This window comes from Heterocephalus glaber, unplaced genomic scaffold (assembly GCF_053883595.1).
Source record: "Heterocephalus glaber isolate CG9 unplaced genomic scaffold, H.glaber_assembly_v1.0 deba00000122, whole genome shotgun sequence".
NCBI lineage: Eukaryota > Metazoa > Chordata > Mammalia > Rodentia > Bathyergidae > Heterocephalus > Heterocephalus glaber.
The window spans coordinates 35,407,223-35,415,545 of record NW_028258138.1 but is presented as its reverse complement, the minus strand read 5'-3'; the positions used below and the strand labels follow the sequence as shown (position 1 = coordinate 35,415,545).

Genomic DNA, 8,323 nt, shown 5'->3' with positions numbered 1-8,323 from the left:
ATTTATACATACATACAAAGTGTGTCTTTGAAGCAAGTATTGGACAGGCACTACATTCAAAGTATATTACTTAATAGTGAGACATACACCTGTCCTCCCAGACTTTACTGTGTATTCAACAAAGAAATAAACAAGTATCTGAGGTCAGGGAAAAGAATGTTATGAGATGGTAGCAGTGAGGACATACTTCAGATTGTAAAGTGCATGGCTTCTCACACACTTCCTGAAGTAGACTCCTTTCCAGGTTGTTTATACAAATTAGACTTTCACCACTAAGGTTTATGTGATCATCTCAGCCTGACATCTGATTTTATTTTATTTTTTAAATTAAATTATTTTAATTTTTAATTTTTATTTTTTAATGGTACAGGGGATCAAACTCAGGACCTTACACTTACAAGGCAGGCACAGTGTCACTGAGCTAAATCCCTGGCTTGTGATTTTATTTTTAAAATATCTTTACTAATACTGTCAGTCATACTTTTCCTTATAAATTATCTATGCTAAAAATCAAGAAAAATAATATAAGGCATGATTAAATACATATAAACAGAGGCTTAATGAAGCCCAAGTAGAGATAGACTAGCTTTATATATTATTAGGGTTATTTAAATGTATAATTTAGATAATTTAAAAATAATGTTTTAGAAGATGACACATGTCGCTATGTAAAAATTAATGTTGAAAAGGAAAACCAACTTAAAAAAAACAAAAGGTAAAAACAAAACAAAACAAAGCAACAACAAAAAACAAAAGGTACATTTCTCCGGCATTCAGAAATCTGAAGTAATCATCGTTCAGCCTGAATTCCCATGGAGCCCCTGCCTCTCTCATGGCTTGCTGCCAAGTGATTCACCACTAAAACATTCCTGGGATATGTGGAGGAGATAAGGTTTTTAAAAAAAAAAATTATAAGTTTTTAAAAAATGAGAATGGCAGGATAAAGAAATATTAAAATACATAAAACTTTTTGTACTAATAATTATTCATATTTTATAATCAACTAAAAATAAATTCAAAACAAAACTTGATATTTATGGATAAACAGATAGTCACTTATATCTGAGAAGATTTTTTTAGGCCTAAATGCTTACATTACACAGAGCCCATAAAAAAATTCCCCAAACAACACAACCATTGCCTTGGATTACAAAATTTGTATTTTACAACTGACACTAATTGTTTTAGTGTACATGAAAGAATGGGCTGCCAAAATTCAACAGGCCTACATCCATAATGTCCAAATTAGCTACAGGAACATTGGCGGATCCCAATGTCTTCTGAACCTGTGGCCCTGGAAAACCTGATTTAGCAGATGAGGACAAATATAGCTTACAGTTTATATGACACCAACCACGCTGGTGGGAAAAGTAAAAGATGATTTCTGGAGACTCCCTCGCCTCAGTGTCACAGGGTACTGCGATACTCAGCTGGAATCCGTGCCACGAAACGGATGCTTGTTGCCAAACCTGTTAGACATTTTTTCCCCCCTGACAAAGGATGGTTGCCCAACATGAAAATATTAATTTGTAAATTTTCAGAGGAAAGAAGTATTTTGTTTTCATATTTGTTGTCCACAATATAATTTCAACAGGTTTTCAGGGTATTACCTTTATTAATGTGTAAACATCATCACTTTAAAGCAGTATAAAAAACTCAAACTCAGTCAGAGGCAAGGTTCACAACACTCATAATTATTTCTGGCAGTGGCAATATTTCACCTTTTGATCTGCAGAATATGATACAGCTCAAGTTACTGACATAATACATAATGATAAATGTTCCTTTAAAAAAACAAATTATTTTCCTACTTACAATTTTTCGGGAAGGTCTACTGTAAAAGTACTTCTCTTCTTTATTTCCCTGCCATGATAAAGTGAAACCATACCTAGCTCCTCCTCAGGCTTAAGGGTGAAGAGAGCACCACCCCGAGAGAGTGCAAACTCTCCTCCTCTCAGCCAACACATTTTATTCAAGGCACTCTGGGCTCTTAAAGGTACCAAAAAGAAAAATGCTCCTCTCACCAACTGCTCTTTGGGGCATGCTTCCCCTCAAACTTTTCAAAATTAAACAATAGTTCCACCTGGTTTTGTGAAATTTCATTTTTCATGTCATGGCCCTTAAGTTATTTTTCTTTTATTTGAAGCCACTACTTCATTTTCACTTGCTGAGCAGGCAAACAACTGCTTCTGGTTTCCATGGAAGTGGATTCCTGTGGCTGCAGGTAGGCATTCTTGTTCCATCAACCTTCTGGGATGGTGTAGGACTGACGGATTTCGGTGGAAAAGTACAAGGTATTGGTCCATGATGGATGTGATATGGCAGCAGGAGACTGGGGTCTAAGGAGACCCAAGGGACTGAGAGGCTGGAAGGCCCACCAGGGAGGTCACAATGTGTTTTTGTGCAGATTATATCCTGTCCTTGTAACTTTTCCATCTGAGATCTTGTAGATCAGGAGTGAAGAATCTTCTGCTGCATGAGACAACAGGTAGAACTCCTCCTGTAAGCTACTTATTTTTTTCAGAATATGTTGGAGGATGATAAACTTGAAATCTTGAGTGCTGAAAGCTTTTCTTTTAATTCTTCAGAGGTAAATTATCCTAGGAGAAAAAGCTTTGAAGTAAATGCATCAATATGTCCAACATAAAATGAGCAGTTAGAATGTAATAAACTTTCAGTCCATAAGTGACAAAGTTAACTTTCAGTCAAAGCTTCCACTCCATAATAAGCTTGATATTCCACTTTGGGTACTACATGCACCAGAAATTGTCTTCTGATTTTCTTCCCTTTTTTAGAACATGATCTTGTTTCTATCCTCTGGACACTGCAATGCACAAGTTACAACAGGTCTTGCAGGCTGAATAACTTATAAACAAAATTTCCTTCTTTAGGAGCTAGATATTCTGATGTATCTTCAACATAGTCCTGAAGTTCATATGGCAATGGTCCTTTTGGCTTCTGAAACGCAGAAGACCACCCTGATTTTGGCCAACTAGAGGCATGTAGAGGAGCAGCAGGAGGTTGCTCAGAAACAGGTGGCTGTTTAGCATTTTCTAAATTCATTAAGGGCAGTTCAGATTCTTTTCTGGAAATTGGCTTTAAGAGTTCAGTCTGCATTTTTAAAATTTGTCCAACTGGATCAAATTTTGTATATAATCATTTGATAGTTTGTTTTTTCTTTTAAAAAAAACACACAATTCTTCAGGATTGTGAGTAGTAGTAGAATGGTTTCCCACAGAACCCTTTCCTGAGGAAGAATTTGGACTTGCTGGTCTAGAACTTAAATTAGATTCCAAAACAGCTGTTTTTCCATCACTATTATTTTTACACTCTGTATGAGTGATTAAACAGTCCTCATTCATATCACTACTGCATGAAATTACTGTTTCAGTTCCAGCTGTTTCTGATGTGGCAGGCTTTTCCTTTGAATTGTCTTTGTTCTCTAGGACATTCAGTCTTTCATCATCAGCACATACCACATCTGTAGCCATATCATTTGCATCAGAGTTTTGAATTTCCTTAGAACTCTCCAACTGTAAGTCATCAGATGTCTTTAAGTCATTATCTTGCATCACAGACTTGTTGGAATTGGATACTTTTTTGCCATGTGGTCCTAGTCCCTGGTCATCTTTATTTCTGCACTCTTCGGTCACCATACTGATGACCAGCTTCTCTCTCCTTCTGTAATTGTTCCATCAGAATCTGAGATAAACTTCTGGTATCAGCAGAAGGATCTCCTAGAGGTGGTGCCACAGGGGTAGCAGTCCTTTGGGGCTAGGAGTGTATGTGTCATGATGGGTACTGGACAAGTACTTGCTGGACTAGGTGACTTTGATGGTTCTGTCGTGGTTACTCCAAAAGTTTCAAGTTCTGTGACATCATCATCAAAACCCAAATCCAAATTTTCAAGAGTCTCAATTATTTGGTACTCATTAACATAACTGGATGTGTCCATTTCAGATGTGTACTCTTCAGTTCTGTTCATAAATACTGCAGAAACTGGAACAGATGTGTTTTTGGACATCATAAATTTTAATGGAATTTCATGGAAGATTTGATTTCTGTCTCTCATTGTCATTTTCTTCTGAGGAAGTGGAGAATTAATATAAATTACCTTAATTGGTTTGGAACCTGCAACAGGTATAACTTGAACACAAACTGGAATTTCCCACTGTTCCTTATAGTCTGGTCCATGATTATTTAATAAGGTAAATAGTGACTGGCTAGTCAGAGCTATTTGAGGATGATATCCTAAAACAAGCCTCTCTGCATTTGGATCTTTATTAATACCATAGTGCATAGTTTCAGCGATTTGTTCTGGGGTTTTGATGGGAGACACATTACTTTTTGAGAGCTTCAATACTGCAGGCATTGAGGGGAATACTGTTTTCACAAACTTTTCATTGCCCACTGCAAGAAGGGTTTTTTTCTAATTTTAATCCTACCTCTATTCTGAACAGGAAGAACCTCATTAAGCTGGTGATTTCATGAAGTGTATAAAATTCTGGATACTTTTTTTTGTTCAATGCAAGCTCTTAAAATTTGCCTTGTGCACATCATCCACAGTACAGTAGACCCCTTCATCTGTGGCTTACTTTCCACAGTTTCAGTTACCTGCTGTCAACTGGGGCCTCTGTGAGGAGACGGGCATCATAAGACAGCATATTATAATCCTGTGCACATTTCTTTGCAGAATTTTGCAAAAACTTTAGGAATTCAGAAACTTCTTCATTCACATGTTTTTTCATATCCAAGTACTGTAAGTATTCATTTTTATTTATTCCAACAGCTTTGGAATTTTCAGGAATCTTTGCGTGTTTAACCAACAAGTCCACACAACTCCTCTGCTCTCTCTGTTAGATAAAACACATAATTCTTTTAAACTTGGAGCCATTTAATGTTCTTTATAGTTTTCTCAAGAGAAAAATGTTTTTAGGCCATTTTGGGGGGAAACATCCCAGTTCAGCTTTGGTTCACTCATGGATATACAGGAGCTCATTTTCCTAGATTTCTGTTTCACTCTAGCACACAGTTCTGCTACCTGGCAGCAAAGCCTTCAAGATACTCAGGATTGCTCCAGCATCTATTCAACTCATGCTTGGTGGCTGCGCTGGCCAGGCCGCCAGCCCCACATCACACACGCTCCAACTCAGTCCTCCGGATTTTAATAATTCTTATTTGCCCAGATATTATTTCATTTAAAATAATTTAATTATTCCTCTGCATTTTAACAAGAAGTATTTTAAAGGACACAGTAGTCCACAATATTTCGCATTAAACAATGCACCTGATGTCTTATCATTTCACTGCTATTTGTATTTCAATAACTGCAGAAACCATGGTTTCTAACCTCTGAATAAAATCTCAAGTTCATACATCACTCCATAACTCCATCAATCCACATACAAATATTCAGAAGTCCAACTTCATGAATCATACACATAAATGCACTAAAAGCAGTTATTGATTTAACTGAAAGTTGGAAACATCATAAATGAAAAAGTGGTTTAATACAGATAACCTACTGCACATTATAGTTTAAAAACCTGGCATACTATAGAGTGCCAGTTGAAAATGTTATTATGTTGCTCACTTAAACTAGGATTCACTGCTGCTTTCCAGCCTTATGAGAGTATCATAATGGTTATTACTAGCATTGGAAAAGATCAAATTTAAAATTTGCTGCATGATTTCTATTGGATGTGTATGTCAAACCAATTGCTCCATTTCAAAGTCAAATAGTCGTAAGCAGAGAAGTATAATCATATGATAAGTATATTACCTGGGTGGATATATAAAAAGAGAGTGAGAGGAAGGGTAGTAAGTGGAGAAAGTGATTTTAATAGAAAGGGAAAGAGAGGTGAGGGGTTGTAAGAAAAGGAAACTTGGGGCTGGGGATTTAGCTCAGTGGTACCACGCCTGGTTTGCAACCACAAGATCGTGAGTTTGATCCCGGATACGAAAAAAAAAAGGAAAGGAAACTTGAGGTGGTCCATCTTCAAATGAAATAATTAACTCTGAGTGGAAAATTACTGAAAGACAAACTTTACACGTTTAGAGGATCTCTAAGCAAATGGGATCTTGGGAAGAAATAAACTTTCTAGAAAGAAGCCTTTGTAAAATGTAGGTATGAATAGAGAGAGGGAGAAGAAAATCCTACACTTTTAGCTAGGGCTATGTAGCAACATTGTAACTACTTTGGCCATATAAATAGAATCTTTAAACAGGAAAATCTGCTTCTCAGAAAGTCTCAAAGTAAAGAATAGAAAATATTAAGACAAAATCAAACTCAAATTGAGAGACCAGGAACTGCTTAATTAGGCGATGTCTGGGAAAGACTGTGCCTCCTCTCCAAGTCCCGAGCCAGTGGGGAATAGGAGAAAGGGACCTGTGTGCTAGGAGCTGAGATCACTTGTTGCGATCAACCTGAGTGTGCCTGTCCATAAGACACCCAGCCTTGCAAGGTCTGAAATAAAGAGCTTCACTTTTGCTGCTCTCCCTGGTCTATTCTTTGTGTCTGGACACATGAGTGGAGTGCATTTCTCACAAGGAAGGAACAGAAGAAGAGAGAGAGAAAGAGACAGAGAGACTAGGTTTCCATCCCTCTCATTCTCTCCTCATGTTGTACATGTCTGCACTACAAGGATTCTACAGATGCCACCCATTTAGCAAGATCTCCTCCTGACCTTCATGTTCAGAATGGCCCATACCTGGCTTGACCCAAGCTTCACACATAACCATGCTAAGTTCCTGCAGAGTGAGATCTCCTTAGCTCCCTTTTAGTACAGCACCTAAGTAGGGTCCAGTCACATTGTGCAGCTAGCTCACTAGTTCCATCTTGACTCTGAGTTGGCTTTTTTTCTGTGTCCTGAGGATTTTCTTTTCTGTGAAAAAATCCAGCAAATGCGATGTGCTCCGGGTATAGATTCCTAGCAGCACCCTTACTGCTTCTGCTGCATGTCATCTATCAGACTTCACTCACCTGTGTCCCAGAGGTTATTAACTCTATAGCCAGAAAATATAAAACAGTTCTCCAGAGTTCTGCCATCCAGAGAGTTGCAAGAACACATGTTTCAATGAGTTCAGAACTAGCTTTGAAATTTTTTCTTCCTTAACTACTCGTTCCTGAGTTTTTAGTCACTGTTGAGGATCTCCTCCCCTCTTTGTAGTTATCTTCACAGTAAAAGTTAGTGTTTCTTTGTATTAAATATAATAAACAAGCCTTTGATGATTATTCATTCCATGTTAACAAATGGATGACTAGCCCCATATCGCTGAAGATAAATTTTGTAGGCACACAAATACAAAGAAGCGTTTTTCCCTGAGATACAGGCCACATTCATCTCCTCAAATGCAGTTTGATCACTTTCCTGAAACATAATGCCAGATTGTAGACACAGAAGAGGATGCTAGATTTAGTGTTCCCTCTAGAAGCCTTGGGAGGCATTAGTAGAACATTGGCCCTCTAAACATTGAAATTTAAATATTTCCCTACCTGGTAGATAATTACTTTGGGAAAGTATACATGAATAGATATGTATGAATAGATTTATATGCAGACATAGATGTATTTCTAAATTTAAAAAATAAAAAATTAAGGTTATTTCCTAATTGAAGTAGGAAATAGAGCAAATCAAATCATTAGTGCATACAGTTCATTGTTTAAAGTGGTAATAAAATTGTCAGTGGCAATCATTTCCTGATCTATTGTTTCAAATGTACCTCAATTTTTAATTAATATACTCTATCTTATTTATATTGTTTTGTTCATAATTTTGATGAATTTCTATACTGCTAGAATAGTAGTTATCATGGACCAGTGTATGCTTCCCTATCAATCACTTGGCCACTAAAACCCCTGGTCCTGCCTGGGGACCTGACACTCTAACTCCCACACTATAGCCACATGTGAAGAAGTAGCTCATAAGTCAGACCATGGGGAAATCCTCAACTCAGATGGAGGCACAGACACATCTCAGTGATGTGATACCTCATTTCTTGTTTGCATTTATCTGATGATTAGTGATGTTGGTATTTTTCATATACTTCCTAGGCATTTTTATATCTCCTTTTGGAAAATATCTATTCAGGTTCTTTGGCCATTTTTTGTTGTGTGTGCATGTGTGTGAGTATGTGTGTGTATGTGTGCTATTGAGTTTTAACTATTTACTTATTTGGATAGCAATTCCCTGTCACATACATGATAAGCAAATATTTTTCTCCCAATCCATTACATATCTACTTTTTCATTTCTTAAATTGTCACATTTTTTGTGGAATAGCCTTTTAGTTTGATATTCCCTGTTTACTCTTACTTTCTTACC

The 8,323-nt window shown here is 37.0% G+C and overlaps 1 pseudogene; it reads right to left on the bottom strand.

Moving 5' to 3' along the window:
- Nucleotides 1-2,120: 2,120 nt before the first annotated feature.
- Nucleotides 2,121-4,903, bottom strand: LOC101712501 (little elongation complex subunit 2-like; annotated as a pseudogene).
- Nucleotides 4,904-8,323: the final 3,420 nt, after the last annotated feature.